This window comes from Oncorhynchus keta, unplaced genomic scaffold (assembly GCF_023373465.1).
Source record: "Oncorhynchus keta strain PuntledgeMale-10-30-2019 unplaced genomic scaffold, Oket_V2 Un_contig_1049_pilon_pilon, whole genome shotgun sequence".
Lineage (NCBI taxonomy): Eukaryota > Metazoa > Chordata > Actinopteri > Salmoniformes > Salmonidae > Oncorhynchus > Oncorhynchus keta.
The window spans coordinates 97,649-124,674 of record NW_026277115.1 but is presented as its reverse complement, the minus strand read 5'-3'; the positions used below and the strand labels follow the sequence as shown (position 1 = coordinate 124,674).

Genomic DNA, 27,026 nt, shown 5'->3' with positions numbered 1-27,026 from the left:
ATATACAGGAGGTACCGGAACAGAGTCAATGTGGAGGGTATATACAGGAGGTACCGGAACAGAGTCAATTTGGAGGGTATATACAGGAGGTACCGGAACAGAGTCAATTTGGAGGGTATATACAGGAGATACCGGAACAAAGTCAATGTGCGGGGACACAGGTGAGTCGAGGGATTCATTTTAAGCTTAATTTTTTAAGCTTCATCAACTCTATTGTTTACAGTATGATTTGTATCGTATAGCGCGTGGCTTTAAGGGAAAAGTATGGTCACATCTAATAAAAACGAATGTGAAAAATGAACAGAGTATTAACAGAAATGTGTATTAACACACTACCTATTCGTAGAAGTATTTATTCATCATCTACATATTCATATTAAGCTTCTACGTCTGTGTGCAGGAAAGTATTATTTGTAAGACGTAAGAGAAAATATATCTGTTTATTGTTAAATTATTATGACGTTCTTTCCAATACAAAAAGTGTAGTACCTATTGTTTCCAAACTGCGTTACCCACTCCAGCCAGCAGATGGCGATGGGCGTCTTTCAGGTGATGCTTCTTGCGTGACGTGTAATGGACTGGACGGGACGCTTCTTCAGGAACAACAAGGCGCCAACTCTTACAACATAAAACTAAAAGATTGATTCTTTAGACCATGTTATTGTACATGAGCTAATCTCAGTGTTTTAGACAAATTTCGGTTGACGTATCTACTGGTGAACTTTAACCTAATGTGCTTGTTCAATTTGCAAACTTGTTAAAGATTGATACTGAGGTTAGCACTAGGCTAGTCGCTAATGCTAGCCATGAGCTCACGGAACTACTCCTCCCTTGCTAATGAAGATGAGGTCTGCTTTACGGAGAAAGAATCTTTCAGAATGAAAAAGGAGGAAGAGGAGGTTGTTATAGTTAAAGAAGAGAAAGAACCTTTTAGTGAGGAAGAGGATGCTATCTTAATAAACGTGAAGGAGGAAGACGTTTTGAGAGTGAAAAAGGAGGAGACAGAAGATCCGATTGACACCAGTGAGTACTGTCTTAAAAACAGGGACACAAACTATGCAGTTGTTGAACTAATATGGGTTTTTTAATGGGCATTCTTACTGTAGGAATTGTTAAATGGTCGATCTGCCATTGGTTCACATTCTTTTGCGACTTTTCAATTGGATGTATTGAATTCTCCATGTGTTAGACATTAAAGTTCCCCTCATCTAGTATAACAGTCTTTTAAAATTAAATATTGCTGTGTATGTTCTACTTAAAATATAAAAAAGGCACCCATTTTGTGGAACAACCCCTTTACATTTGCATCACAAGTATTTTTTTAGGAAATCAAGATGAAAGTGGCCATTTTAGGCCCTTTTTAGACATATTCATGCCTCTTGTAAGACTCTGTGATTGCAATAGAATATCATAAGTTTACCATCTGTTTGATGTTCTCATTCACACAGGAGAGAGACATGACTATGGTGGATCCTCTGCGGAGCCTCAACAACATCCTGATGCTGACGAGACAGAGAAGAGTCTCTCCAGATCAGAACACCAGATGGTACAGCTTGGTCTGGTCTAGCATACAGCTTGGTCTGGTCTAGCATACAGCTTGCTTTATCAGCTTGGGCTGGGTTTCTGTAAAGCACTTTATGACAACAGTGACATCAGCATCCATAATGATGTGCATCTGTGTCCCCACTTTATGGTTACCAGGACAACGCTAGCCCTTCCACCCTCCCGGAGTCCATGTGTCGTGCCTCTCCCGGTAGCACCTTACTGCTGGGTATGAAGAGGTTGTCTGTGCTGCTGGTGGACTGCAGGAAAACAATGGGGCTGAGTGGAACTGTGAGAGGAGGAGAAGAGATGAAAGGATCAGATTTGACTCATCAAAGTAAGTGCTGTAGTTTAGTTTGAACAAATACAATAGATCTGCCCACTGGTATCTGTTACCAGGACAACCAGCAGAGTTCTGTTAGTTGACAGGAAGATAGACTGGTGGATATGGATGTTATGAATATCATAACACTGAAAAAGGATTCTGCCAATGAAAAGAGAGAAACCAATTGACCATATAAAACCTTGATGAAAGTTAGCTTTAGAGAGAAAATTTCAAGATGATCCAATGTAAGGTGCTTGTTTTACAAAAACTTATCCTTAAAACATTATGGATATTACATTGCCTGTCCCAGTCAACCCCCCTATCTTTACAAGACTGTTGAACAGGCAAACTAAACTCTAGACACTGTTAATTAATGAACTAATACTGAGGAAAGCTGTGATCAGGCTTATAGGGAAGGACATTCAATAAACACAGCACTTAAAAATGACTGATTGGCTGAGAGAAATTGATGACGATAAAAATATTGTTTGGGCTGTTTTGCTAGACTTCAGTGCTTCTTTTGACATTATCGATCATAGTCTGCTGCTGAAAAAAATGTATGGCTTTACACCCCCTTCTATATTGTGGATAAAGAGCTTTTTTTTTTTTAAAGTAATCTTTATTTAACAAGGCAAGTCAGTTAAGAACAAATTCTTATTTTCAATGACAACCCACTGTTCCTAGGCCAACTGCCTTGTTCAGGGGCAGAAGGACAGAGTTTTACCTTGTCATCTCGGGGATAAGATCCAGCAACCTTTTGGTTACTGGCCTACCGCTCTAACCACTAGGCTACCTGCCGCCCCAGAGCTACCTGCCTAACAGAACACAGAGAGTGTTCTTTAATGGAAGTCTGTACAACAAAATCAAGGTAGAATCAGGAATTCCCCAGGGCAGCTGTTTGGCACCTACCTTTTTCAATCTTTACCAACGACATGCCAACGACATTTGAGTAAAGCCAGTGTGTCTGTATGCGGATGACTCAACACTGTACACGTCAGTTACCACGGAAACTGAAATGACAGCAACACTTACAAAGAGCTGCAGTGAGTTTCAGAATGGGTGGCAAGGAATAAGTTAGTCCTAAATATTTCAGATTACCTTAAATTACATGGCCTACTATGCTAATTCTGTAGCAGTATTGTTAGAGGGGGGTAAAGATGAAGTTTTGTTGGGGCGCCAGGCAGGTATTAACCCTAGTTATTAAAGTTAGTTGAATGGATAGAGTAGTGCTTCCAGACACATTCTAAACATGATGGAGTCTTAAAGGAGGACTTTAGCATCTAAGGATGAATTACTATGGAGTCTGATGCTTTAAATTAGAAGTTTACCCAAAATCCAGTAACTTCTAAGTGATTCCATACATTGAAACTAGTCCAGTGATTTTTTTCAGTTTTAGAAACTTCCGAGTATTTCTCTCCAATATGCATAGTAATATGCATATATTAGCTTCTTGGCCTGAGTAGCAGGAAGTTTACTCTGGGCACACTTTTCATCTGAACGTGAAAATGCTGCCCCCTATCCCAAACAGGTTAAAGTAGGACTGTAGCATCTAATGATGAAACATTATGGAGTCATATAAAGGAGGCGTGTAGCATCTGATGATGAATTACTATGGAGTCTGATGCTTTAAAGAAGAAGTTTACCCAAAATCCAGAAACTCCTAGGTGATTCCATACATTGAAACTAGTCCAGTGGATTTTGTCCCTCTCCCCCTCTCTCTCCCTGTAGTGCTGTACTGAAACAGCTGCTCCCCCTCTCTCTCCCTGTAGTGCTGTACTGAAACAGCTGCTCCCCCTCTCTCTCCCTGTAGCGCTGTACTGAAACAGCTGCTCCCCCTCTCTCTCTCCCTGTGGTGCTGTACTGAAACAGCTGCTCTCCCTCTTTCTCCCTGTAGTGCTGTACTGAAACAGCTGCTCTCCCTCTCTCTCCCTGTAGTGCTGTACTGAAACAGCTGCTCTCCCTCTCTCCCTGTAGTGCTGTACTGAAACAGCTGCTCTCCCTCTCTCTCCCTGTAGTGCTGTACTGAAACAGCTGCTCTCCCTCTCTCTCCCTGTAGTGCTGTACTGAAACAGCTGCTCTCCCTCTCTCTCCCTGTAGTGCTGTACTGAAACAGCTGCTCTCTCTCTCTCTCTCCCTGTAGTGCTGTACTGAAACAGCTGCTCTCCCTCTCTCCCTGTAGTGCTGTACTGAAACAGCTGCTCTCCCTCTTTCTCCCTGTAGTGCTGTACTGAAACAGCTGCTCTCCCTGTAGTGTTGTACTGAAACAGCTGCTCTCCCTCTCTCTCCCTGTAGTGCTGTACTGAAATGGCTGCAAAAACTTGACTCGTGATGTTGCTGGATGCGGGCCTCGCTCTGCTGCTTTGCCAGTTAATTTGTTATTTTATTACAGCTATGGCCTTTGTCTTTCACCTGGAGTTGTTTGTTTATGTCTGAGAAAAAACACCTTTCAACTCATAAAACATACAAAATAAACTCAGCAAAAAAATGCACGTATCTTTTCAGGGCCCTATCTTTCAAAGATTATTGGTAAAAAATCCAAATAACGTCACAGATCTTTATTGTAAAGGGTTTAAACACTGTTTCCCATAGTTCAATGAACCATAAACGATTAATGAACATGCACCTGTGGAACGGTCGTTAAGACATCAACAGCTTGCAAACGGTAGCCAATTAAGGTTACAGTTATGAAAACTTAGGACACTAAAGAGGCCTTTCTACTGAATCTGAAAACACCAAAAGAAAGATGCCCAGGGTCCCTTCTCAACCATGTGAATGTGCCTTAGGCATGCTGCAAGGAGGCATGAGGACTGCAGATGTGGCCAGGGAAATAAATTGCAATGTCTGTACTGTGAGACGCCTAAGACAGCGCTACAGTGAGACAGGACGGACAGCTTATCGTCCTCGCAGTGGCAGACCACGTGTAACAACACCTGCACAGGATCGCGACATCCGACCATCACACCTGCGGAACAGGTACAGGATGGCAACAACAACTGCCCAAGTTACACCAGGAACGCACTATCGCTCCATCAGTGCTCAGACTGTCCTCAATAGGCTGAGAGAGGCTGGACTGAGGGCTTGCAGGCCTGTTGTAAGGCAGGTCCTCACCAGACATCAATGGCAACAACGTCGCCTCTGTCACAAGGTGGAGGGGCCGTCATGGTCTGGGGCGGTGTGTCACAGCATCATCAGACTGAGGTTGTTGTCATTGCAGGCACTCTCAACGCTGTGCGTTACAGGGAAGACATCCTCCTCCCTCGTGGTACCCTTCCTGCATGCTCATGACAATGCCACCAGCCATACTGCTCGTTCTGTGCGTGATTTCCTGGTAGCATCTCACTGCAAGTTCTGCCAAATCTGGTGCAGTCCATGAGGAGGAGATGCACTGCAGTACTTAATGCAGCTGGTGGCCACACCAGATTTTTTTATTTATTTTTATTTCACCTTTATTTAACGAGGCAAGTCAGTTAAGAACAAATTCTTATTTTCAATGACTGTTCAGGGGCAGAACGACAGATTTGTACCTTGTCAGCTCGGGGATATGAACTTGCAACCTTTCGGTTACTAGTCCAACTCTCAAACCACTAGGCTACCCTGGCTCCCCAGATACTGACTGTTACTTTTGATTTTGACCCCCCTTTGTTCAGGAGGATGGATTATCTTGGCAGAGAATAAATGTCAACAGGGATGTAAAAAATTCTGCAATCCTTTTTTTTTCAGCTCATTAAACATCCAACACTTTACATGTTGCGTTTATAATTTGTTTATTGTAGTTACTATCAGTTTTAGGAACATCTTTCCAAATATTTCACTTTATTTTTTACTTTACCCAAAATATGACATCAGCGATAGTCAAAATGTTGAAAATCTGTGAACGTCTAAATAAGAAATTGGTCCATTTAAACAGCAGGTGTCGAACCCTTTCAACAACGGAGAGATGTTACTGATGTGCTTTGTGTTTTAGAGGTAAAAACAAGTTTTGGACTTCCACTTAAAATGACTTATTTACTTATTTTATGTTTAAGGAAGTGTGTACAGTCGTGGCCAAAAGTTGAGAATGACACATTTTTATTTTCACCAAATCTGCTGCCTCAGTTTGTATGATGGCAATTTGCATATACTCCAGAATGTTATGAAGAGTGTTCAGATGAATTGCAATTAATTGCAAAGTCCCTCTTTTCCATGCAAATGAACTGAATCCCCCCCAAAACTGGAAGCTTCAAAAGGAGGGTGGTGCTTGGAATCATTGTTCGTCATATGTCACCCACGGTTACCTGCAAGGAAACAGGTGCTGTCATGATTGCTTTGCACAAAAAGGGCTTCACAGGCAAGGATATAGCTGCCAGTAAGATTGCACCAAAATCAACCATTTATCGGATCATCAAGAACTTCAAGGAGAGCGGCTCAATTGTTGTGAAGAAGGCTTCAGGGCACCCAAGAAAGTCCAGCAAGTGCCAGGACCGTCTCCTAAAGTTGATTCAGCTGTGGGATCGGGGCACCAACAGTACAGAGCTCAGGAATGGCAGCAGGCAGGTGTGAGTGCATCTGCACTGATATTCTGCAAAAGTTACATGGATTGGACTGCTGAGGACTGGGGTAAAGTCATTTTCTCTGATGAATCCCCATTCCGATTGTTTGGGGCATCTGGAAAAAAGCTTGTCCGGAGAAGACAAGGTGAGCGCTACCATCAGTCCTGTGTCATGCCAACAGTAAAGCATCCTGAGACCATTCATGTGTGGGGTTGCTTCTCGGCCAAGGGTGTGGGCTCACTCACAATGTTGCCTAAGAACACAGCCATGAATAAAGAATGGTACCAACACATCCTCCGAGAGCAACTTCTCCCAACCATCTAGGAACAGTTCGGTGACGAACAATGCCTTTTCCAGCATGATGGAGCACCTTGCCATAAGGCAAAAGTGATAACTAAGTGGCTCGGGTAACAAAACATCAGTATTTTGGGTCCATGGCCAGGAAACTCCCCAGACCTTAATCCCATTGAGAACTTGTGGTCAATCATCAAGAGGCGGGTGGACAAACAAAAACCCACAAATTCTGACAAAATCCAAGCATTGATTATGCAAGAATGGGCTGCCATCAGTCAGGATGTGGCCCAGAAGTTAATTGACAGCATGCCAGGGTGGATTGCAGAGGTCTTGAAAAAGAAGGGTCAACACTGCAAATATTGACTCTGCATCAACTTCATGTCATTGTAAATAACAGCCTTTGACACTTATGAAATGCTTGTAATTATACTTCATCATTCCATAGTAACATCTGACTAAAATATCTAAAGACACTGAAGCAGCAAACTTTGTGGAAATTAATATTTTTCATTCTCAAAACTTTTGGCCACTACTGTAGGTCGCATTCTGTATTATACAGCTATTAAAGTTATATATTCAGAACTACCTGCTCGATTGGAATCCAGTGACGTCTGTGTCTTGAGTGTTCTAGAACTGTTTAGTTTTTTGTGTTCTGACGAAAACAGAATGAATAAATAAGTAGTGTAAACATTATCAGTAATTACCAGGAAACTCTACAACATTTGTTTTAAAATCACACTGAGATTATTCAAACTGGCCTTAGGTTATTGAGGGATCTGATTAGGATTTACCCTCGTAGCAAGGCCGTTTTATATGTGGTTTCATTCGGGTCTCTATTTTAAAAAACACACTGTCTTTGGCAGGAGAAAGACCAGACTCAGAGGAACCAGAGCCAGGGACGTCCAAACCAACAAGAAGACACCAGTGTTCCCACTGCGGAAAGGGTTGTAACCACTTAAATGAGCTTAAACGACATCAGAGAATACACACAGGGGAGAAGCCTTACCACTGCTCCCAGTGTGGAAGGCGTTTTAATGATTTGGGGAAGCTGGAACGACACGAGAGAATACACAGAGGGGAGAAGCCTTACCACTGCTCCCAGTGTGGAAAATGTTTCAACCAGTTAGGGACCCTGAAACAGCACAAGATAATACACACAGGGGAGAATCGTTACCACTGCTCCCAGTGTGGAAAGGGTTTTCACGATTTGGGGAAGCTGAAACGACATGAGAGAATACACACAGGGGAGAAGCCTTACCAATGCTCGCAATGTGAAAAGATGTATAGTGAGAAAGGACACCTGAAAGCCCATGAGAAAATTCACACAGGGGAGAAGCCTTACCAATGCTCACAGTGTGGAAAGTGTTTCACCTGGGCAGGGTATCTGAAAAAACACGAAAGAATACACACAGGGGAGAAGCCTTACCACTGCTCCCAGTGTGGCAAGGGTTTCAACGGGGCGGGGGATCTGAAAAAACACGAAAGAATACATACAGGAGAGAAGCCTTACCACTGCTCCCGCTGTGTCAAGTGTTTTAACCAGTTAGGGGCCCTGAAACAGCACGAGAGAATACACACAGGGAAGAAGCCGTACCACTGCTCCCAGTGTGGCAAGTTTTTTAACCAGTTAGGGACCCTGAAACAGCACAAGATAATACACACAGGGGAGATGCATTACCACTCCTCCCAGGATGCAAAGCTTTTGCCCATTTGGGAAGCCTGAAATAACATGAGACACAGAGGAGAAGGCTTGCAGAAGGTTAGATTTTGGGAAAACATATTACTCATAACAATCACTTAAACATCATTAGAGAATCCACACAGGAGAGAAATGACTTCTCTTAGCGTGTATATTGATATTTCACATCTCATTGACTCACAACTCATCAGAGAACATACACAGTGCTCCCGTTGTCTTATATTGTTGACTGATGTGTTTACCTGTTTTTACCAGATGAAATTGCTTCTTCCAATTATTGATAAACATGTACCTGTTAAGAAACTGACTGTTAGATATGTTAAGGCTCCATGGATTGATGAGGAATTTAAAAACTGTATGTTTGAAAGAGTTGCGGCAAAAGGAGTGGCTAATAAGTCTGGCTGACTCTCGTACTGCAAATTGAGAAATGATGTGAACAAACTCAACAAAAATAATGAACTTATTAAGAAGCCAAGATCAATGAGATAAAGAATGATGTAAAAAAAAAACATCATGAAAGAAAAGCAGTGCAAGTTTTGAATTTTGTAAAGTTAGTGTGGGAGAGGTGGAAAAATTGTTATCGATCAATAATGACAGACCTCCTGACATTGACAACTTAGATAGAAAGCTCCTGAGGACAGTAGCTGACTCTATAGCCACTCCTATTTGTCATATTTTTAATATGAGCCTAGAGGAAAGTCTGTCCTCGGGCCTGGAGGGAAGCCGAAGTAATTCCACTACCCAAGAGTGGTAAAGCGGCCTTTACTGGTTCTAACAGCAGACCTATAAGCTTGCTGCCAGCTCTTAGCAAACTGTTGGAAAAAATTGTGTTTGACCAAATACAATGCTATTTCTCTGTAAGCAAATGAACAACAGACTTTCAGCATGCTTATAGAGAAGGACACTCAACATGTACTGCACTGACACAAATGACTGATGATTGGTTGAGAGAAATTGATAACAAGAAGATTGTGGGAGCTCTATTGTTAGATTTCAGTGCAGCCTTTGATATTATTCACCATAACCTGTTGTTTAAGAATGTTTGTGCTTTGGCTTTTCAACCTCTGCCATGATGTGGATTCAGAGCTGTCTATCTGATAGAACTCAGAGGGTTTTAATGGAAGCTTCTCTAATTTCAAACATGTAAACTGTGATGTACCACAGGGCAGCTCTCTAGGCCCTCTACTCTTTCTATTTTTACCAATGGCCTGCCACTGGCATTAAACAAAGCATGTGTGTCCATGTATGCTGATGATTCAACTATATAACCACCAGCAACCACAGCTAATGAAGTCACTGAAACCCTTAACAAAGAGTTGCAGTCTGTTTTGGAATGGGTGGCCAGTAATAAACTGGTCCTGAACATCTCTAAAACTAAGAGCATTGTATTTGGTACAAATCATTCCTCAAGTTATAGACCTCAGCTGAATCTGGTAATGAATGGTGTGGCTGTTGAACAAGTTGAGGAGACTAAATTACTTGGCACTACCTTAGATTGTAAACTGTCATGGTCAAAACATATAGATTCAATGGTTGTAAAGATGGGGAGAGGTCTATCCGTAATAAAGAGATGCTCTGCTTTTTTGATACTACTCTCCACAAATCAAGTTCTGCAGGCTCTAGTTTTGTCTCATCTTGATTATTGTCCAGTCGTGTGGTCCAGTGCTGCAAGGAAAGACCTAGTAAAGCTGCAGCTGGCCCAGAACAGAGCGGCTGTCACGCCCTGGCCATAGAGAAGCTTTTATTCTCTATTTTGATTAGGCCAGGGTGGGCATTCTATGTTCCTTTTTCTGTGTTTTTGTATTTCTTTGTTTTTGGCCGAGTGTGGTTGCCAATCGGAGGCAGCTGTCTATCGTTGTCTCTAATTGGGAATCATACTTAGGCAGCCTTTTTCCACCTGTGTTTTTTGGGTAGTTGTTTTCTGTATAGTTGCTTTGTCTTACAGAACTGTTCGTTCTTCTCTTTGTTATTTTGTTCGAATGTTGTTTGATTAAATAAAAATCATGAACACTTACCACGCTGCGCTTTGGTCCATGCCTTCCCACGATAGACGTGACAATTGTGTCATGTTTTATGTTGACCGCAGGATGGGTAGCTGCTGCTTTTGCAACAGCTAATGGGGATCCTAGTAAAATACCCAATACCAAACTCTGTTATTCTCTCTGAGCTCAGAAATAAAGAATCTTGGTTTGACTTGGACTCCAGCAGATCCTTATATTATAATATCCACTACAACTCACCCACAGATTGCTGTTTCATGATTGTCTCAATGAAGAGTTCCTCATTCCACTTTCCTGTGGGCTTTTACAAGCCTCCCACTGGTTGAATAAACATTGTTTTCACATCAAATTAAAAACATCCTTAACATTGATGAACCTTCTATCTTCATCCCTAAACTAGCAACATTAACTATTGTCTATTGTTATTCTCAATGACATTCCTGGCCTTATGAAATCCTAGCTAAATACAATGTTCCCACCAGTTTTCATGTCTTTGGTTATGCAAACATTTGTTTATTCGATTATATTTCTCATTAAGATGAATATTGTTTTAATTCTGCATGGGTCACGCATTCCTTTGGTCATGTGGTCCCTTATGGGTCAATGATTTTAATTAGAATATAGCAATGATGCTCTGTCCTCAATCACTTACAGTTTCTCTGGAAAGTATTCAGACCCCTTGACTTTTAGGTTTAGGTCATCAGTAAAGGGGACATCTTAAATATTACAATGACCCTTTCAAAGACAGACATCCCCCAGACCTCCCCCTATAACTATTTTTTAAAGGGTAAATTTTCCTCCCCCATGATGCCATCTATTTTGTGAAGTGCCCCAGTCCTTCCTGCAGCGAAGAACCCCCACAACGTGATGCTGCCACCTGTGTGCTTCACGGTTGGGATGGTGTTCTTCGGCTTGCAAGCATCCCCCTTTTTCCTCCGAACATAACGATCGTCATTATAACCAAACAGTTCTATTATTGTTTCATCAGACCAGAGGACACCTTCAGGCGTTTGGAAATCGCTCCCAAGGATGAACCAGACTTGTGGAGGTCTACCATTTTTTTCTGAGATCTTGGCAGATTTTTATTTATTTTCCCATGATGTCAAGTAAAGAGGCACTGAGTTTCAAGGTAGGTCTTGAAATACATTCACAGGTGCTCTTCCAATTGACTCAAAGGATGTCAATTAGCCTATCAGAAGCTATAGACATAATTTTCTGGAATTTTCCAAGGCTGTTTAAAGGCACAGTCAACTTAGTGTATGTAAACTTCTGACCCACTGGGATTGTGAAATAATCTGTCTGTAAACAATTGTTGGAAAAATTACTTGTGTCATTAACACAGATGTCCTAACCGACTTGCCAAAACTATAGTTTGTTGACAAGACATTTGTGGAGTTGTTGAAAAATGAGTTATAATGACTCCAACCTAAGTGTATGTAATATTTGACTTCAACTGTAATTGCTGTATCATTCACTATCTACTCTTCGCTATATATTGCATCTTAGCTGCTGTGTTTCTGCTCATCCATGTTTTATACTTCTATATTTCCATTCCTTTACTGGATTATGTGTATTAGGTTTAGTTGTGGAATTTGTTAGATATTATCTGTTTGATACTGCTGTACTGTTGGACTTAGAAGCATAAGCATTTCACTACACTCACAATGACATCTGCTAACCATGTGTATGTGACCAATAACATCTGCTAACCATGTGTATGTGACCAATAACATCTTATAACCATGTGTATGTCACCAATACCATCTGCTAACCATGTGTATGTGACCAATAACATTTGCTAACCATGTGTATGTGACCAATAACATCTGCTAACCATGTGTATGTGACCAATAACATCTGATAACCATGTGTATGTGACCAATAACATCAGCTAACCATGTGAATGTGACCAATAACATCTGATAACCATGTGTATGTGACCAATAACATCTGCTAACCATGTGTATGTGACCAATAACATCTGCTAACCATGTGTATGTGACCAATAACATCTGCTAACCATGTGTATGTGACCATAACATCTGCTAACCATGTGTATGTGACCAATAACATCTGCTAACCATGTGTATGTGACCAATAACATCTGCTAACCATGTGTATGTGACCAATAACATCTGATAACCATGTGTATGTGACCAATAACATCTGACAACCATATGTATGTGACCAATAACATCTGCTAACCATGTGTATGTGACCAATAACATCTGCTAACCATGTGTATGTGACCAATAACATCTGATAACCATGTGTATGTGACCAATAACATCTGCTAACCATGTGTATGTGACCAATAACATCTGCTAACCATGTGTATGTGACCAATAACATCTGATAACCATGTGTATGTGACCAATAACATCTGATAACCATGTGTATGTGACCAATAACATCTGCTAACCATGTGTATGTGACCAATAACACTTGATTTAATTTGAACAAAACAAATCCATGAGATGATGTTTGATCAATGTGGAAAACGGATTTGTAAAAATCCATCTACATAAGGTATTTTTATTCATTTTCACACAACTGGTAACCAGTGACTGGTGACATTTAGTGTTTCACCCAACTGGCAACCAGTGACTGGTGACATTTAGTGTTTCACCCAACTGGCAACCAGTGACTGGTGACATTTAGTGTTTCACCCAACTGGCAACCAGTGACTGGTGACATTTAGTGTTTCACCCAACTGGCAACCTAAATCCAATGACGGTGGACATTTTCTGTTGATTTCATGTTGAATTCACTTTAGTTGATTTCCATGTAATTTGCGACAGATTTTCATGTGAATATTGTCAAATCTACATGAAACAATATACGCATTTTACCGGAAATGTTTGCATCAAACAGGTTTATTGCGGATAAAAGTCTTTGCATGATGACGTAGTGCACGGAAAAAATGTTTTCCTGTTGAATTCCCATGTACTGAATGAAAAATGCAAGTTAAATGGGTTTCCATCGCATTTTCAACTCTACTGATGGTTTTGAAAAACCGTTGAGTTATATAGAAAACGTGCTCTTGTCCCGTCCACTGTAGCCAACAGCTCACAGATACAGTGCTGGTAGGCTACCTACATGATGAGATTATTATGGATAAGAGCGACATTATTTTATTTGTCAAATGGCAACCAAGCATCAATCATCATGTCACCAGAATAAGACCCTCAAAATGTATTGGAAAGGAGCATCAAGCTCATCACATGCACTTTCACCACCCTGTGAAGTTCATCATTTATTTAATCTGTAGCCTAATAAACTGCATGGTTTCCCAAGTCGTAGTGGGAGGACCACACAACATATCATCACGTGACTCCAAGTTAACTAAGATATTATCGTTATTAAATCAATATTTGCGCATAAAGGATTAATGCCGCCACTTCTCGTTTATACATTTTTACTGACACAAAAAGACCCCACCATGTCAAACGAAGTAACAAATCGTCTGTCGGCATTTAGAAAAGTATACAGGCATATCCTGTTTCCATCAGCCCAGTCATTACTTTGGAAATGGTTGGATCAATATCCACCTTCATGATATGGATGAAGCCTGATTTGGAATGTCTGAGTAGTTCTATCTGATGTCATAATACACACCTCTGATAATCAAGTGATATTTGGAATGTCTGAGTAGTTCTATCTGATGTCATAATACACACCTCTGATAATCAAGTGATATTTGGAATGTCTGAGTAGTTCTATATGATGTCATAATACACTCCTCTGATAATCAAGTGATATTTGTAATGTCTGAGTAGTTCTATCTGATGTCACAATACACCCCTCTGATAATCAAGTGATGTTCACATGTGATGCATTTGCTCCATTGTTTACATTTAAATGGGAGGCGATGATGTATGTCTTTTTATGTATTTATTTATTTCACCTTTATTTAACCAGGTAGGCAAGTTGAGAACAAGTTCTCATTTACAATTGCGACCTGGCCAAGATAAAGCAAAGCAGTTCGACACATACAACGACACAGAGTGACACATGGAGTAAAACAAACATACAGTCAATAATACAGTATAAACAAGTCTATACACAATGTGAGCAAATTAGGTGAAATAAGGGAGGTAAAGGCAAAAAAAGGCCATGGTGGCAAAGTAAATACAATATAACAAGTAAAACACTGGAATGGTAGATTTGCAATGGAGGAATGTGCAAAGTAGAAATAAAAATAATGGGGTGCAAAGGAGCAAAATAAATAGATTAATTAAATATAGTAGGGAAAGAGGTGGTTGTTTGGGCTAAAATATAGGTGGGCTATGTACAGGTGCAGTAATCTGTGAGCTGCTCTGACAGTTGGTGCTTAAAGCTAGTGAGGGAGATAAGTGTTTCCAGTTTCAGTGCTTTTTGTAGTTCGTTCCAGTCATTGGTAGCAGAGAACTGGAAGGAGAGGCGGCCAAAGAAAGAATTGGTTTTGGGGGTGACTAGAGAGATATACCTGCTGGAGCGTGTGCTACAGGTGGGAGATGCTATGGTGACCAGCGAGCTGAGATAAGGGGGGACTTTACCTAGCAGGGTCTTGTAGATGACATGGAGCCAGTGGGTTTGGCGACGAGTATGATGCGAGGGCCAGCCAACGAGAGCGTACAGGTATGGTGAAATCCTAGTGTGGCTTGAAATAAATAGGATTATTAATCATAAACTCCTATAGCAACAATACACTGTGGCTTTGACTTCAAGAGAATGGGTGGTGGTGCTACTCTATAGGTAAAACTGTCCAGTATGAATGTTCAATACACACAATAGGTTGATCAGTAGGCAGTTAGCTGCTTAGCCGCACAACTCGCTAACACAACTCGCTAACAACAAAGTCAAAATGGACTCCAGGCCTGGTAGTGGCAGCAGTGCACAACAACCACTGTTTATCCGAGGTTCCTGGGTGAAAAATAAGTTGGCTATATAAAGAGGGCACGACAAAACCTATTCCCCCTCAGGAGACTGAAAAGGTTTGGCATGGGTCCTCAGATCACAACGCAGGGCCAGACTGATTACCAGGACGTGTACTCCATGCTGGAAAATGATGGTGGCCACACAAAATATTGACACTTTGGGCCCAATTTGGACATTTTCACCTGGGGGTGTACTCACTTTTGTTGCCAGTGGTTTAGACATTAATGGCTGTGTGTGGAGTTATTTTGAGGGGACAGCAAATGTACACTGTTATACAAGCTGTACACTCACTACTTTACATTGTAGCAAAGTGTAATTTCTTCAGTGTTGTCACATGAAAAGATATACTCAAATATTTACAAAAATGTGAGGGGTATATAGTTGAGAATAAACCAGGTCATCCCCCTTGCTCCTGGTGAGCTGATGTCTGGGGATGTCAGTTGAGAATACACCAGGTCATCCCCCCTGCTCCTGGTGAGCTGATCTCTGGGGATGTCAGTTGAGAATACACCAGGTCATCCCCCCTGCTCCTGGTGAGCTGATCTCTGGGGATGTCAGTTGAGAATACACCAGGTCATCCCCCCTGCTCCTGGTGAGCTGATCTCTGGGGATGTCAGTTGAGAATACACCAGGTCATCCCCCCTGCTCCTGGTGAGCTGATGTCTGGGGATGTCAGTTGAGAATACACCAGGTCATCCCCCTTGCTCCTGGTGAGCTGATCTCTGGGGATGTCAGTTGAGAATACACCAGGTCATCCCCCCTGCTCCTGGTGAGCTGATGTCTGGGGATGTCAGTTGAGAATACACCAGGTCATCCCCCTTGCTCCTGGTGAGCTGATCTCTGGGGATGTCAGTTGCCTTTGTTCAACAAAGAAGGACCTAAACTGTACATGCTTTAACACACAGCACTTCAGTCTCAGGCAGAAGGTCCTGGCTGCTCCAGAACAGCCAGCCAATGAGGAAAATACTTTTTTATCCAGGCATCATCCTCGGCACGGATGAAGTTAGTGTATGTATATGTGAAATACAGTGGGGAGAACGAGTATTTGGTACACTGACGATTTTGCAGGTTTTCCTACTTACAAAGCATGTAGAGGTCTGTCATTTTTATCATAGATACACTTCAGACGGAATCTAAAACAAAAATCCAGAAAATCACATTGTATGATTTTTAAGTAATTAATTTGCATTTTATTGCATGACATAAGTATTTGATACATCAGAAAAGCATAACTTAATATTTACAGAGATCTTATGTTTCCTGTAGTTCTTGACCAGGTTTGCACACACTGCAGCAGGGATTTTGGCCCACTCCTCCATACAGGCCTTCTCCAGATCCTTCAGGTTTCGGGGCTGTCGCTGGGCAATACGGACTTTCAGCTCTCTCCAAAGATGTTCAATTGGGTTCAGGTCTGGAGACTGGCTAGGCCCCTCCAGGACCTTGAGATGCTTCTTACGGAGCCACTCCTTAGTTGCTCTGGCTGTGTGTTTCGGGTCGTTGTCATGCTGGAAGACCCAGCCACGACCCATCTTCAATGCTCTTACTGAGGGAAGGAGGTTGTTGACCAAGATCTCGCGATACATGGCCCCATCCATCCTCCACTCAATACGGTGCAGTCGTCCTGTCCCCTTTGCAGAAAAGCATCCCCAAAGAATGATGTTTCCACCTCCATGCTTCACGGTTGGGATGGTGTTCTTGGGGTTGTACTCATCCTTCTTCCTCCAAACACGGCGAGGGGATTTTAGACCCAAAAGCTCTCTTTTTGTCTCCTCAGACCACATGACCTTCTCCCATTCCTCATCTGGATCATCCAGATGGTCATTGGCAAACTTCAGACGGGCCTGGACATGCGCTGGCTTGAGCAGGGGGACCTTGCGTGCACTGCAGGATTTTAATCCATGACCGCGTAGTGTGTTACTAATAGTTTTCTTTGAGACTGTGGTCCCAGCTCTCTTCAGGTCATTAACCAGGTTCTGCCGTGTAGTTCTGGGCTGATCCCTCACCTTCCTCATGATCATTGATGCCCCACGAGGTGAGATCTTGCATGGAGCCCCAGACCGAGGGTGATTGACCGTCATCTTGAACTTCTTCCATTTTCTAATAATTGCGCCAACAGTTGTTGCCTTCTCACCAAGCTGCTTGCCTATTGTCCTGTAGCCCATCCCAGCCTTGTGCAGGTCTAAAATGTTATCCCTGATGTCCTTACACCCTCTCTGGTCTTGGAGGTTGGAGTCTGTTTGATTGAGTGTGTGGACAGGTGTCTTTTATACAGGTAACGAGTTCAAACAGGTGCAGTTAATACAGGTAATGAGTGGAGAACAGGAGCGCTTCTTAAAGAAAAACTAACAGGTCTGTGATAGTCGGAATTCTTACTGGTTGGTAGGTGATCAAATACTTATGTCATGAAATAAAATGCAAATTAATTAGTTAAAAATCATACAATGTGATTTTCAGGATTTTTGTTTTAGATTCCGTCTCTCACAGATGAAGTGTACCTACTACGGTGAGTAGAGTGGGGACCTCTGAGGGATGATCCTTTCTAGACTTGGCATCAGAGAGTATATGAGCTCTATGGTTGTTGACTATATCCCCAAAGTGAGAGACTAACAAGTCATTGAAATAGAACGGAAGGTTACCTAACAGAGCCCTGATTCTATGATATTCACCAGGTTACCTAACAGAACCCTGATTCTATAATATTTACCAGGTTACCTAACAGAACCCTGATTCTATGATATTCACCAGGTTACCTAACAGAACCCTGATTCTATGATATTCACCAGGTTACCTAACAGAACCCTGGTTCTATAATATTCACCAGGTTACCTAACAGAACCCTGATTCTATAATATTCACCAGGTTACCTAACAGAACCCTGATTCTATAATATTCACCAGGTTACCTAACAGAACCCTGGTTCTATAATATTCACCAGGTTACCTAACAGAACCCTGGTTCTATAATATTCACCAGGTTACCTAACAGAACCCTGATTCTATGATATTCACCAGGTTACCTAACAGAACCCTGATTCTATAATATTCACCAGGTTACCTAACAGAACCCTGATTCTATAATATTCACCAGGTTACCTAACAGAACCCTGATTCTATGATATTCACCAGGTTACCTAACAGAACCCTGATTCTATAATATTCACCAGGTTACCTAACAGAACCCTGATTCTAGGATATTCACCAGGTTACCTAACAGAACCCCGATTCTATGATATTCACCAGGTTACCTAACAGAACCCTGATTCTATGATATTCACCAGGTTACCTAACAGAACCCCGATTCTATGATATTCCCCAGGTTACCTAACAGAACCCTGATTCTATGATATTCACCAGGTTACCTAACAGAACCCTGATTCTAGGATATTCACCAGGTGAAAGTATATGAGCTCCATGGTAGTTGGTAGTTGACCAGGTTACCTTTCACACATGGAAGGCAAACGTACTTAGATGTGAAGACGGGAGAGACTATGGCCCTATTTAGGAAGTGGAGTCGTCTGCTATTAGCTGTTGCGTGACAGACGTTGTTTGATTGGATCTCCCTAGACTCCGCCCCTAAAGAGGCTTATAATATCATAGAACAGGGGTTATGTTAGGTAACCTTAAGTTACATGTCCTACTATGCTAATCTCTCTGTATTAAATTGGCCATAACTTTAACACTGGCAGAGATCCTGGAACTAATATACCATTAAAGTATATTATATTCAACAATATATGTAAAAAATCGAAACATTTATATTTTCAATATTTATATTTTCTATATTAAGGTATTACCAGAACAGAGTCAATGTGGAGGCTATATACAGGAGATACCAGTACAGAGTCAATGTGGAGGCCATATACAGGAGGGACCGGTACATAGTCAATGTGGAGGCTATATACAGGAGGTACCAGTACAGAGACAATGTGGAGGCTATATACAGGAGATACCAGTACAGAGTCAATGTGGAGGATATAAACAGGAGGTACCAGTACAGAGACAATGTGGAGGCTACATACAGGATGTACCATTACAGAGTCAATGTGGAGGGTATATACAGGAGGTACCGGTACAGCGTCAATGTGGAGGCTATATACAGGAGGTACCATTACAGAGTCAATGTGGAGGCTATATACAGGAGGTAACCATTACAGAGTCAATGTGGAGGGTATATACAGGAGGTAACCATTACAGAGTCAATGTGGAGACTATATACAGGAGGTACAATTACAGAGTAAATGTGGTGGGTTTATACAGGAGGTACCATTACAGATTCAATGTGGAGGCTATATACAGGAGGTACCGGAACAGAGTCAATGTGGAGGGTATATACAGGAGGTACCAGTACAGAGTCAATGTGGAGGCTATATACAGGAGGTACCAGTACAGAGTCAATGTGGAGGCTGTATACAGGAGGTACCGGAACAGAGTCAATGTGGAGGGTATATACAAGAGGTACCGGAACAGAGTCAATGTGGAGGCTATATACAGGAGATACCAGTACAGAGTCAATGTGGAGGGTATATACAGGAGGTACCGGAACAGAGTCAATGTGGAGGGTATATACAGGAGGTACCGGAACAGAGTCAATGTGGAGGCTATATACAGGAGATACCAGTACAGAGTCAATGTGGAGGCTATATACAGGAGGTACCGGAACAGAGTCAATGTGGAGGCTATATACAGGAGATACCAGTACAGAGTCAATGTGGAGGGTATATACAGGAGGTACCGGAACAGAGTCAATGTGGAGGGTATATACAGGAGGTACCGGAACAGAGTCAATGTGGAGGGTATATACAGGAGGTACCGGAACAGAGTCAATGTGCGGGGACACAGGTGAGTCGAGGGATTCATTTTAAGCTTCTACGTCTGTGTACAGGAAACTATTATTTGTAAGACGTAAGAGAAAATATATCTGTTTATTGTTAAATTATTATGACGTTATTTCCAATACAAAAGTGTAGTACCTATTGTTTCCAAACTGCGTTACCCACTCCAGCCAGCAGATGGCGATGGGCGTCTTTTAGGTGATGCTTCTTGCGTGACGTATAATGGACTGGACGGGACACTTCTTCAGGAACAACAAGGCGCCAACTCTTACAACCACCTCGGTAGCTTGCTAGACAACATACAACTGAAAGATTGATTCTTTAGACCATGTTATTGTACATTAGCTAATCTCAGTGTTTTAGACAAATTTCGGTTGACGTATCTACTGGTGAACTTTAACCTAATGTTCTTGTTCAATTTGCACATTTGTTAAAGATTTATACTGAGGTTAGCACTAGGCTAGTCGCTAATGCTAGCTAGCTAACATCCCTGATCATGAGTTCACTAAACTACTCCTCCCTTGCTAATGAAGAGGAGGTCTGCTTTACGGAGAAAGAATATTTCAGAATGAAAAAGGAGGAAGAGGAGGTTGTTATGATGAAAGAAGAGAAAGAACATTTTAGAGAGGAAGAGGATGCTATCTTAATAAACGTGAAGGAGGAACACGTTTTGAGAATGAAAAAGGAGGAGACAGAAGATCCGATTGACACCAGTGAGTACTGTCTTAAACAGGGACACAAACTATGCAGTTGTTGAACTAATGTGGTGTTTTTAATGGGCATTCTGCCATTGGTTCACATTCTTTTGCGACTTTTCAATTGGATGTATTGAATTCTCCATGTGTTAGACATTAAAGTTCCCCTCATCTAGTATAACAGTCTTTTAAAATTCAATATGGCTGCGTATGTTCTACTTAAAATATAAAAAAGGCACCCATTTTGTGGAACAACCCTTTTACATTTGTATCGCAAGTATTTTTTTTAGGAAATCAAGATGAAAGTTGCCATTTTAGGCCCTTTTTAGACATATTCATGCCTCTTGTAAGACCCTGTGATTGCAATATCCTTAAAACATTATGGGTATTACATTGCCTGTCCCAGTCAACAACCCATATCTTTACAAGACTGTTGAACAGGCAAACTAAACTCTAGACACTGTTAATTAATGAACTAATACTGAGGAAAGCTGTGATCAGGCTTATAGGGAAGGACATTCAATAAACACAGCACTTAAAAAATGACTGATTGGCTGAGAGAAATTGATGATGATAAAAATATTGTTTGGGCTGTTTTGTTAGACTTCAGTGTGGCTTTTGACATTATCGATCGTAGTCTGCTGCTGAAAAAATGTATTGCTTTACACCCCCTGTTATATTGTGGATAAAGAGTAAAAAAAAAAAAAAGCTAACCTTTATTTAACTAGGCAAGTCGGTTAAGAACAAATTCTTATTTTCAATGACTGCTTAGGACTGCCTTGTTCAGGGGCAGAACGACAGAGTTTTACCATGTCAACTCGGGGATTCGATCCAGCAACCTTTTGGTTACTGGCCTACCGCTCTAACCACTAGGCTACCTGCCGCCCCAGAGCTACCTGTCTAACAGAACACAGAGAGTGTTATTTAATGGAAGCCTGTACAACACAATCAAGGTAGAATCAGGAATTCCCCAGGGCAGCTGTTTGGCACCTACCTTTTTCAATCTTTACCAACGACATGCCAACGACATTTGAGTAAAGCCAGTGTGTCTGTATGCGGATGACTCAACACTGTACACGTCAGTTACCACGGAAACTGAAATGACAGCAACACTTAACAAAGAGCTGCAGTGAGTTTCAGAATGGGTGGCAAGGAATAAGTTAGTCCTAAATATTTCAGATTACCTTAAATTACATGGCCTACTATGCTAATTCTGTAGCGGTATTGTTAGAGGGGGGTAAAGATCAAGTTTTGTTGGGGCGCCAGGCAGGTATTAACCCTAGTTATTAAAGTTGAATAGATAGAGTAGAATAGATAGAGTAGTGCTTCCAGACACATTATAAACATGATGGAGTCTTAAAGGAGGACTGTAGCATCTAATGATGAAACATTATGGAGTCATATAAAGGAGGCTTGTTGCATCTGATGATGAATTACTATGGAGTCTGATGCTTTAAAGAAGAAGTTTACCCAAAATCCAGAAACTCCTCGGTGATTCCATACATTGAAACTAGTCCAGTGGATTTTTTCCCTCTCCCCCTCTCTCTCCCTGTAGTGCTGTACTGAAACAGCTGCTCTCCCTCTCTCTCCCTGTAGTGCTGTACTGAAACAGCTGCTCTCTCCCTGTAGTGCTGTACTGAAACAGCTGCTCTTCCTCTCTCTCCCTGTAGTGCTGTACTCAAACAGCTGCTCTCCCTCTCTCTCCCTGTAGTGCTGTACTCAAACAGCTGCTCTCCCTCTCTCTCCCTGTAGTGCTGTACTCAAACAGCTGCTCTCTCTCCCTGTAGTGCTGTAATGAAACAGCTGCTCTCCCTCTCTCTCCCTGTAGTGCTGTACTGAAACAGCTGCTCTCCCTCTCTTTCCCTGTAGTGCTGTACTGAAACAGCTGCTCTCCCTCTCTCTCCCTGTAGTGCTGTACTGAAACAGCTGCTCTCCCTCTCTCTCCCTGTAGTGCTGTACTGAAACAGCTGCTCTCCCTCTCTCTCCCTGTAGTGCTGTACTGAAACAGCTGCTCTCTCCCTGTAGTGCTGTACTGAAACAGCTGCTCTCCTTCTCTCTCCCTGTAGTGCTGTACTCAAACAGCTGCTCTCCCTCTCTCTCCCTGTAGTGCTGTACTCAAACAGCTGCTCTCCCTCTCTCTTCCTGTAGTGCTGTACTCAAACAGCTGCTCTCCCTCTCTCTCCCTGTAGTGCTGTACTCAAACAGCTGCTCCCCCTCTCTCCCCATAGTGCTGTACTGAAACAGCTGCTCTCCCTCTCTCTCCCTGTAGTGCTGTACTGAAACAGCTGCTCTCCCTCTCTCCCTGTAGTGCTGTACTGAAACAGCTGCTCTCCCTCTCTCTCCCTGTAGTACTGTACTGAAACAGCTGCTCTCCCTCTCTCTCCCTGTAGTGCTGTACTGAAACAGCTGCTCTCCCTCTCTCCCTGTAGTACTGTACTGAAACAGCTGCTCTCCCTCTCTCTCCCTGTAGTGCTGTACTGAAACAGCTGCTCTCCCTCTCTCTCCCTGTAGTGCTGTACTGAAACAGCTGCTCTCCCTCTCTCCCTGTAGTGCTGTACTGAAACAGCTGCTCTCCCTCTCTCTCCCTGTAGTACTGTACTGAAACAGCTGCTCTCCCTCTCTCTCCCTGTAGTGCTGTACTGAAACAGCTGCTCTCCCTCTCTCTCCCTGTAGTGCTGTACTGAAACAGCTGCTCTCCCTCTCTCTCCCTGTAGTACTGTACTGAAACAGCTGCTCTCCCTCTCTCTCCCTGTAGTACTGTACTGAAACAGCTGCTCTCCCTCTCTCTCCCTGTATTGTTGTACTGAAACAGCTGCTCTCCCTCTCTCTCCCTGTAGTACTGTACTGAAACAGCTGCTCTCCCTCTCTCTCCCTGTAGTGCTGTACTGAAACAGCTGCAAAAACGTGACTTGTGACGTTGCTGGATACGGGCCTCGCTCTGCTGCTTTGCCAGTTAATTTGTTATTTTTTTTTGTACATATCTTTTCAGGGTCCTGTCTTTCAAAGATTATTGGTAAAAAATCCAAATAACGTCACAGATCTTTATTGTAAAGGGTTTAAACACTGTTTCCCATGCTTCAATGAACCATAAACGATTAATGAACATGCACCTGTGGAACGGTCGTTAAGACATCAACAGCTTGCAAACGGTAGCCAATTAAGGTTACAGTTATGAAAACTTAGGACACTAAAGAGGTCTTTCTACTGAATCTGGAAACACCAAAAGAAAGATGCCCAGGCATGCTGCAAGGAGGCATGAGTACTGCAGATGTGGCCAGGGAAATAAATTGCAATGTCTGTACTGTGAGACGCCTAAAACAGAGCTACAGTGAGACAGGACGGACAGCTTATCGTCCTCGCAGTGTCAGACCACGTGTAACAACACCTGCACAGGATCGGGACATCACACCTGCGGAACAGGTACAGGATGCCAACAACAACTGCCCAAGTTACACCAGGAACACACTATGCCTCCATCAGTGCTCAGACTGTCCGCAGTAGGCTGAGAGAGGCTGGGCTTGTAGGCACTGCAGTACTTAATGCAGCTGGTGGCCACACCAGATTTTTTATTTATTTTTATTTTATCAGTTAAGAACAAATTCTTATTTTCAATGACGGCCAGTGGGTTAACTGCCTGTTCAGGGGCAGAATGACAGATTTGTACCTTGTCAGCTCGGGGATATGAACTTGCAACCTTTTGGTTACTAGTCCAACTCTCTAACCACGAGGCTACCCTGGCGCCCCAGATACTGACTGTTACTTTTGATTTTGACACCCCCCCCCCCTTTGTTCAGGGACACATTATTCCATTTCAGTTAGTCACATGTCTGTGGAACTTGTTCAGTTTATGTAAGTTGTTGAATCTTATGTTCCAACAAATATTTACACGTCTTAAGTTTGCTGAAAATAAACGCAGTTGACAGTGAGAGGACATTTCTTTTGTTTGCTGAGTTTAGATTGGCGAGGGGGAAAAACAATTTAATCAATTTTAGAATAATGCTGAAATATAACAAAATTTGGAAAAGGTGAAGGGCCCAAATTCGTTTTTCCCCACAAAAGGGCTTCATTACAAATAGAAATACAACTCGGGTGGCTGGTCTCAGATGCTGTGGGGATCCTGGGCTGGCGTCGTTATATGTGGTCTGTGGTTGTGAGGCCAGTTGGATGTACTGCCAAGTTCTCTAAAATGAAGTTGTGAGGTGGCTTTTGGTAGAGAATTGAACATTCAATTATCTGATAACAGTTCTAGTGGATATTCCTGCAGTCAGCATGTCAATTGCACGCTCCCTCAACTTGAGACACCTGTGGCATTGTGTTGTGTGACAAAACTGCACATTTTAGTGTGGCCTTTTATTCTCCCCAGCACAAGGTGCACCTGTGTAATGATCATGCTGTTTAATCAGCTTGACATGCCACACCTGTCAGGTGGATGAATTTTCTTGGCAAAGGAGAAATGTTTACTAACAGGGATGTAAAAAATTCTGCAATCTTTTGTTTCAGCTCATGAAACATCCAACACTTTACATGTTGCGTTTATATTTTTGTTTATTGTAGTTACTATCAGTTTTAGGAACATTTACCCAAATATTTCACCTTATTTTTTACTTTACCCAAAATATGACATCAGCAATAGTCAAAATGTTGAAAACCTGTCAACGTCTAAATAAGAAATTGGTCCATTTAAACAGCAGGTGTCGATCCCTTTCGACAATGGGGAGATTTTACTGATGTGCTTTGTGTCTTCGATGTAAAAACTTGTTTTTACAATCACACAAAATTACTTCTTTAGTTATTTTATGTTTAAGGAAGTGTGTAGGTCACATTCTGTATCATACAACTATGAAGGTTATATATTTAGAACCACCTGCTCGATTGGAATCCAGTGATGTCTGTGTCTTCAGTGTCCTAGAACTGTTTAGGTTTTTGTGTTCTGACTTGTAAAACAGGATGAATAAAATAAGTAATGTAAACATATAAGTAATTACCAGAAAGCTCTACATTTGTTTTAAAATCACACTAAGATTGTTAAAACTGGCCTCAGGTTATTGAGATCTGATTAGGATTTACTCTCATAGCACTGTTGTTTTATCATGTGGAGGTTTCATTCGGGTATCTATTTAAAAAAATAAACTGTCTTTGGCAGGAGAAAGACCAGACTCAGTGGAACCAGAGCCAGGGACGTCCAAACCAGCAAGAAGACACCAGTGCTCCCACTGTGGAAAGGGTTGTAACCGGTTTTGGGACCTGAAACGACATGAGAAAATTCACACAGGGGAGAAGCCTTACCACTGCTCCCAGTGTGGCAAGTGTTTTAACCGGTCAGGACACCTGAAAGCTCATGAGCTAGTACACACAGGGGAGAAGCCTTACCACTGCTCCCAGTGTGGCAAGTGTTTTAACCAGTTAAGGACTCTGAAACGACATGAGCTAGTACACACAGGGGAGAAGCCATACCACTGCTCCCAATGTGGCAAGTGTTTTAACCAGTCAGGACACCTGAAAGCTCATGAGCGAGTACACACAGGGGAGAAGCCTTACCACTGCTCTCAGTGTGGCAAGTGTTTTAACCAGTTATTGACTCTGAAACGACATGAGCTAGTACACACAGGGGAGAAGCCTTACCACTGCTCCCAGTGTGGCAAGTGTTTTGGCCTGTTAGGGAATCTGAAACAGCATGAGCTAGTACACACAGGGGAGAAGCCTTACCACTGCTTCCAGTGTGGCAAGTGTTTTAACCAGTTAGGGAGCCTGAAACAACATGAGCTAGTGCACACAGGGGAGAAGCCATACCACTGCTCCCAGTGTGGCAGGTGTTTCAACCGGTCAGGACACCTGAAAGCTCATGAGCTAGTACACACAAGGGAGAAGCCTTAACACTGTTCCCAGTGTGGAATAAGTTTTAACCAGAAAAACAGCCTGAACCAACATGAGAAAATACACAGAGGTCAGATGCATTACCACTCCTCCCAGGGTGCAAAGCATTTGCCCATTTAGGAAGCCTGAAAGAGCATGACACAGAGGAGAAAGCTTACAAAAGCTTAGACTCATACTTAGGCAGCCTTTTTCCACCTGTGTTTTTTGGGTAGTTATTTTCTTTTCTGTACAGTTGATTTGCCTTACAGAACTGTTCGTTCTTCTCTTTGTTATTTTGTTCGAATGTTGTTTGATTAAATAAAAATCATGAACACTTA

General features: G+C 42.2%; 1 pseudogene; it reads left to right on the top strand.

The window, feature by feature from the left end:
- Window positions 1–627: 627 nt before the first annotated feature.
- Window positions 628–27,026, top strand: LOC127916979 (zinc finger protein 883-like; annotated as a pseudogene).